This window comes from Mus caroli, unplaced genomic scaffold, assembly GCF_978045245.1.
Source record: "Mus caroli unplaced genomic scaffold, Mus_caroli_1 scaffold_6, whole genome shotgun sequence".
In the NCBI taxonomy this organism is placed as follows: domain Eukaryota; kingdom Metazoa; phylum Chordata; class Mammalia; order Rodentia; family Muridae; genus Mus; species Mus caroli.
Genome location: NW_028227261.1, coordinates 114062474 through 114070175, shown reverse-complemented (window position 1 = coordinate 114070175; position 7702 = coordinate 114062474). Strand labels below are relative to the sequence as shown.

Genomic DNA, 7702 nt, shown 5'->3' with positions numbered 1-7702 from the left:
TATTAATCTCATGAAGATGAGATTATGCACACACAGAAACTCTCCAGAGACTCTTCCAGAACATTGGATGTGACCCTTATTCTGTATGACTGATGATCCCCATCTGTGTGCCTCTGATGAAGCTGTCGTGGGAGTGAGAAGCTAATCCTCTAGACTTCAAGATTAAATGCTGGTTCATTTGTAAGCCATGCTTGGTTCTTTCCATCAACCTGTAAGTATTCTTGACTTTGTTTGTTTGTTTGAGACAGGGTCTCACTGTGTAATCCTGACTGGCTTGGAACTCACCTTTGGACCAGGCTGGCCTTGAACTTACAGAAATCTACCTGCTTCTACTTCTTCAAGGCTGAGAATAAAAGTGTGTACCACTACATCAAGCACACTTTTAAAATATAATGATCATGAAAAAGGTTTTCAAGGCTCTTGATGTGTCTGGATAGATTTCTTGCCATCAAGAAGTCGTATTGGTTCATTCCCATCACTAATAAACAGGATTTCTCATCTTGATGTACTTCTCAGTCCAGCTACTGTCTTATATACAAATTTAGTGGGTAAAATGGCACATAATTGTCAATGAAATTTGCTTTTCTTAAATCTCTGCACACAAAGTACCATTACAATACCCATCTCAGGAACTGAGAAGATGGGACAGCATTTACTGTGCAAGTATGAGGATCTGAGTTAAAATTCCCAGCACCCATGTGAAAAGCCAGCCATGACCACAAACATAGCTGTTGCCCCAGCACTGTGTGATGTGGAGAGGGTGGAATACCTGGTGCTTGCTGGCTGCCAGCCTTACTCCAAGTTCCATGGAAGAACATGTCACAAAGGAATAGGGTACAGAGTGGTAGAGCAGGGCATCTGAGGTCCTCCTCTGGCCTCTGTGAGTACACACATGTGTTCCTGTGCCCACACCTGTGCATACACTGCACACATATACCATACACTCATGCACATGCACACAAAAAATAAATAAAAATAAAATCAAACTCTCCAACTTTTCAAAAATTTTCTCTTGACCCCACCCACTCACCTCTTAGATATTATTTGTCTTCTCTCCTTAATGGCAACTCTATTATTCACCTCTGACTCCCGGTCTTTTCTTTTTCTCTCTCTAACTTACTCACCAGAACTACTGTCCCCAAGGTGGCCAGTGACCTCCACATTGCTAAGTACAGGATCAAGTTTTACTCTTTAACACACTTGACCTGTCATAAGAATTGGCACAATCTTGTTCATTCATTCATTCATTGATTCATTCATTTATTCATTTGTTTGAAACAGTCTCACTCTATAGCCCAGGCTAGATTCAAACTCATGGTAATCCTCCTGTCTGGTCTCCTGAGTTCTGGCATTACAGGCATACTCTACATGCCTAGCTTGATACAGTATATCTTGGAAGACTTTCTTCTTTTGGCTTCTTAAATACACTTCAATGTTTCCATGCTACTTGTCAGCCCTACCTAGCTTCCCTTCCCAGTTTCTCCTCAACCCACAGATCCAAAATATTATTTGTTTTTGTGTATGTAAAACATTATATATATTTAATACATACAACTAGACCAGATGATGAGTGTGTCTCAAGATGTAGATAAGCTGAAGATAGATTTGTGAATGTATACTTACTCCCATAATAACTATACCAGTTTTATTTCCACGAGCAGAGTCCCATGGCTCTCTTCTCCCCATACACTCCCAACACGTCTGGGTTATCTTTGTAGTAACAGCATGAATCTCATCATTGCCTTATTTGGCATATTCGTGATGCTTAGTGATGTTGAGCACTTTTTAATATATCTGTTGGTCATTTGTGTATCTTCTTTTGAGAAATGTCGATTTGTATTTTTTTGCCCACTTTAAAGGACACTTATTGACTTGTTTGATGCTAAGTCATTTGAGATTTGTATATTGTCTTAGTGTCCTATTGCTGTGTAGAGACACCATGACCAATGCAACTCTTATAAAGAAAAACATTTAATTGAGGCCACCTTACAGTTTCAAGGGTTTAGTTCATGATCACTGTGGCAGGAAGCATGACAGTGCACAGGCAGACATGGTTCTGCAGAAGGAGCTGGTAGTTCTACATCTGGACTGGCAGGCAGCAAGAAGAGAAAAACACTGAAAAAGCCTGGGTTGGGCTTCTGAAACCTCAAAGCCCACCCTCAGTGACACATCCTCCAAAAAAGCCACACCCACTCCATCAAGGCCATACTGAATCTGCCTCAAGCAGTGCCACTCCCTGGTGATCCATCATTCAAATCTATGAGCCTATGAGGGTTGTTCTTATCCACACCACCACATGCATTTTCTGGTTATTAACCCCTTAACCAGATGGATGGTATGCAGAGACTCTCTTCTATGATGGAGGTTGGCACTTCACTTTGTTGAAGGTTTCCTTTGATAGGCAGGAGTTCCTTTGATTCATGGGATTTTTTTTCCTTTTGTCTATTTCTTTCTTTCTTTTTGCCTCTGTTTTGAAAGTCATATTAACTGGTATCCCATCTGTTTTTAGTTGGCCTTTATATGATATCAGATAAGGTTCTAATTTCTCTCTTTTGCATGTAAAATATTTTGTTTTCCCAACACAATTTGGTGAAGAATGAACCTTTCCTTATTTTATTTCTGTCAACCCTTTGAAAAATTAGTTGACAATATATGGATGAGTTTCCTTCTAAATGCTCTGTCCTGTCCTGTCCAGTTGTTTGTGTTTATTTTTATGCCAGTACCATGGTGTTTGGAATATATACCTTATGATGAAATGTGATATCAGAAAGCATGATACATCAACTTTGTTCTTGATTGTTTTGAATTAATGGAGGGTCTTTGATTGTTCTGTATAAAACACATTTTTCCTGTTTCTGTGAAAAATTCCATTGAGAATTTGATAGAGATTTCATAGGTCGACAGAGTCCCTTGAGCAAATGCAGAGTTTAATGATACATATTTCTGCTCATCTACATATTTTTCAAGCTTTTTAAAATCAGTGTTTCATAGGTGAACATTTGCAGACCTTTCAACTTTTTGGTCAGATTTATTCATAAGAGTTTGATTCTTTTTAATTATTGTAGAAACTGGATTGTTTTTCTAATACTTTTTATATTCATCATTATTCATATATAGAAATGCAACTGTTTTATGATGAATTTTTATGATGATCTTGCATCATGAAATTTTTATTGAATTAATGTGCTAGTGCTAATAAATTTTTGTTGGAATCTTCAAATCAATACATATATGTACAGATATATGAAATATGTCTTTCTTTAAAATCCAGAAAATTTACCTTCTTTCTTTCTGGTTTGGTTGCTCTTCATTTGTTCCTCTGGTCTAGGTGCTCAGGAAGGACTTCTGACATCCTTTTGAATAGAAGTGTTAAGAGTGGGCATCTTGCCGGGCAGTGGTGGCACACTCCTTTAATCCCAGCACTTCGGAGGCAGAGGCAGGCAGATTTCTGAATTTGAGGCCAGCCTGGTCTACAGAGTGAGTTCCAGGACAGCCAGGGCTACACAGAGAAACCCTGTCTTGAAAAACCAAAAAAATCAAGAAATCAATAAATAAATGAATAAAAATAACAAAGAGTGAGCATCCTTCTCACTTCTTGTTTTAGAGGAAGAACTTCCCGTCTACCACCACTGGCTATGGTACCAAGTATGGGTTTGTCACATATGTCTTTTGTTATGTTGGGAATATTCCTTATAGATGCAATTTTTGAAGAGTGTTTATCATTAAATGATGCCCAATCTATTTCTTATCTTAGAATTTTCTGCACATATTAATATAATCATGGAAATTGTATCTTATATTCTGTTAATGTACTGTAGCTCATATAGAAACCTGTCATTGAATCTCTAGAATAATCTTATTTGACCATTGTAGTGTGCTTTTGAATTCAGTTTGTAAGCATGTTGTTGAGACTATCTCCACCTACATTCCTCTGAAAATGTCTCCATCTACATTCATCAAACATGTTGGCTTCTCTTATAGTATGGCTTTGACTTTAGGGTAAATCTGGCCTCATAAAATGGTCTTGGAAATGTACTGTTTAATATTTAAGAAAGATTAACATTAGCTTTTCTTTAAATGTTTGACAGAATCCACAGAGAAACCATTAGAACATGGGAATTACATTGCTAGGGATATTGATTAGATGCAGTCCCCTTGCCTGCTGCTATTGGTCTGTTTATATCTATTGACTTGTTTATATTTTCTGTTTTCTACAATTCAGTCCTGGGAAATTGTAATCCTTAGGGATTTACCCATTTCTTTGGGGCTCTTTTCTCATACAGAATATAAGGGCCAGGCATGGTGGTACATGCCTTTAATCCCAGCACTTGGAAGGCAGAGGCAGAGGCAGGGGAGTTTCTGAGTTTGAGGCCAGCCTGGTCTACAGAGTGAGTTCCAGGACAGCCAGGGCTACACGGAGAAACCCTGTCTTAAAAAAAAAAAAAAAATCAGAATATAAGTTTATCAGCTCTGCTTATCTTTTAAAGGGTTGACTGTTAATTTTAGTAAAACTTTCTTGGTTTTAGTATCTATTTCTACACTTACCTTTAGTATTTATGTCTTAACTAACTTTGGATTTAGTTTACTTTTTCCCTACTCTCTAGATGTGTAAAATTAGGTTGGTTATCTTGGGTTTTTCTTTTTCTTCATATAGTTATTTAGCACCATACACTTGCCTCTGAGAGTTGATTTTGTTCTATACCATAAGTTTTTATATGACATTTCTAATTTTCTTTGTCTTTAACATAAGTTTTTATATGATGTTTTCAATTTTCTTTGTCTCAAGATGCTTTTTTATTCCCTCTCAGAGCCACTTTGTCAGAAGTATGTTGTTTCATTTCCATGTAATTGAGAAAACTTCCAATTTCTCTCCTTTATTGAATTCTGGCTTTATTCTTCTGTAAATATATTGGAAACTTTATGTAATTTTCATCTTCTTAAATAAACTTAGTAAGACTTATGGCTTAACACATGATCTATGCTGGAGAATATGCACACTTGGAAGGAACATGTAGCCTACTGCTGTTGAATGTAGCATTCTATATGTGTGGGAAGAATGCATAGCCTGCTGCTGTTGATGTAACTCCCTATATATCTATGTAGAACATGTCGTCTGCTGCTACTGAATGTAATACTCTCAGTGTATGTGCTGGACTCTAGTATTGTTCGGGTCTGCTGTATTTTACTGCTTTACTGTCATTATAAAAGCCAGGTAATGGGCTGGAGGGTTGGCTCAGTCATTAAGAGCAGGCCCTTAAGAGCTAGATAAACTCTCCCTATCTTCATCTCAAATTTTCAGAAGTCCCAAAGCCTATGAACCTGTAACAACAGTAGAATAGCTGAGATGGATAAAGACATGGTGTGAAGTAAGGAGGCATCTGAAAAAAGATGCTAAGTCTAGGGTATGTGCTTCACCACCAAACATGTGGTTGGCTCTGTGCCTCTGTTCCTATGCTACAAAACCGGCAACATCCTAAGTGGTGACTTTGTAGAGTCTAAAGTGAAGACCAGAATATGCTAAAGCTGGCCCAGTGTTGACACAGCTCACCAGAGCAGTGTGAACACCAGCCTTTGCTAGCCAGAGGTCTTTCACAACCAGCCTGTAATCTATATCACTCTAACAAATATGCATTTCTTACTCTTTATTAGTTCTATTAGAGCAGACTGTATCTTGCTCCACCTGTCTTCTCAGTCCCTAGCACAGTGCCATGCACATAATAAACACTCAAGAACTAATAAACAAGGAAAACTTTCTAAATCTCATCTATATAATAAAGTCAGGGTAATCAACAGGGCATCTTCAGATTCTAGCAAGTCAGGATTTCAGATTGTTTCCTCCCCAAACACCTACTTGCAAAAGCCTCATTTTTCCTCTGAATTTTCTATCTACAAGACACACTTTTGCTTATACACCTTCACGGCATTGCAAGAACTATTTAAGCTTTTAGAATACTGGTGCTATTGGTCCACATGGGCAAGAAATTAAATATTAAGATGCCTTATCTGTCTCTGAGTGATGACTCCCATCTCCACCCACTATTGGTGATGATGTGAGCAAGAACACCTGCTGTTCAAAGACCATCTGAAGTTACTTCCAAGAAATAATTGCTTTGAGATTAAACCTTATAATTAAACAGTAATTGAAGTTTCCTGTGGTTTTATGCCCGGGTCTTTCTCACCTAGTGCCTAAGGAGATGAACTGCATGACTTAAAAGGCAGAATGAAATTCACTGTTTCTACAAAGAAGAGGCCTTTGCTTTTGTCAGAACCCAGCTGGAATTCCAGCACCATCGTTTGCATATCTGCCCTATACTGACACCAGCCCAGCCCCTCAGAAGTGGCTGCCAGAGAACCTTCAAAGATCAGAGCTGAAATGGGTATCAGCTAGTACCTCAGCCAAAGATTCTGTCCATCTGAGTCAGGTGGCAGATTAGAAGCCTCGCCAGCAAAACTTGGTGAACGAAAAACAGTGAAGATAGTACATACTCATCTCCTTTCTTGCAAGAGAAAAGATTTATAAATGAGCTGTGTCTATGTGTCCTAGTGTCCTTTTCTGTTGTCTGTGCACCTGTGTGGTTTTCCATTGTCCGAGAACACGTATGTTCTAGTTTGCTTTTCTGTTCTGTGATAAAGCATTCTGAGCAAGAGCAACTTGAGGAAGAAACTGTTTATTTCACTTCAGAGGTTACAGTCCATCCTTGAGAGAAGTCGCTGCAGGAACTCAAGACAGGAACATAGAGGCAGGAACAGAAGCAGAGACCACAGGGGAGAGCTACTCACTGGCTCACTTTCTGTGGGTTACTCAGCCTTCATTCTTATTCAGCCCAGGACCACCTGCCAAGAGGGTGGTCACCTACCACTCACAGTGAGCTGGACCCTCCCATGTCAATCACTCATCAAGAAAATATCCCAATAGTCTTTCCTGTAGGCTTAGATTTTTCAAAACCTCTCAAGCAAAACATTACATGCTTTTTTTTTCTCTTGTCTTTCTTCTTGTATGTATCAAAACTCATATTGAACAATGAGTTCTGGGTTACAAAAGAGTATTTATCTTTTGCACCTGTCCAACCCTGCATGCCCCCTTTTCCAGGCAGCTTCAAGAAAAACACCACATGTCTGAATCAGCAAAACATCATCTCATAAGACAGTTTCCAGAACAATATCACATAGCACAGCTGAGTCTTCAAAGAAACCAGGAATTTCCACATCATTTTTCCTACCAGCAACCTGAGGAGGGCACTTTCATTGAGGTTCCCTCTTCCCAGATGACTCTAAGCTTGTGCCAAGTTGATAAAACAAAACAAAACAAAACAAAAACTAACCAGCAAACGTGTCTGTATGTCTGTGTATGTGTAGCATATGTACATGTATGTGGAGTGTGCACATATGCATGCTACCTGGGTGTGAAGGTCAGAGATTAAAGTTGTGTGTCTTCCTCTTTGCAATCTAACTTATGATTTGGGACATGGTTTCTCACTAAACCTGATGCTCATTCATTCAGATAAGCCAGCTACCCAATAGGCTTCAAGCATCCCCACCCCTAGTACTTGTCTTGAGGACATGCCACCACCCCCAGCTTTTAAGTAGATGCTAGGCATCTAAACTGAGGGCACTTTACCAACAAAACTATTTCCTCAACTCTGTAAGTAAAGTTATTCAAAATGAGATCTCTGAAGGGATGCAGGTGGGAACCACTACATAT

At 38.8% G+C, this 7702-nt stretch overlaps 1 pseudogene; it reads right to left on the bottom strand.

Moving 5' to 3' along the window:
- Nucleotides 1-6982: 6982 nt before the first annotated feature.
- Nucleotides 6983-7075, bottom strand: LOC115031039 (small nucleolar RNA SNORA40; annotated as a pseudogene).
- Nucleotides 7076-7702: the final 627 nt, after the last annotated feature.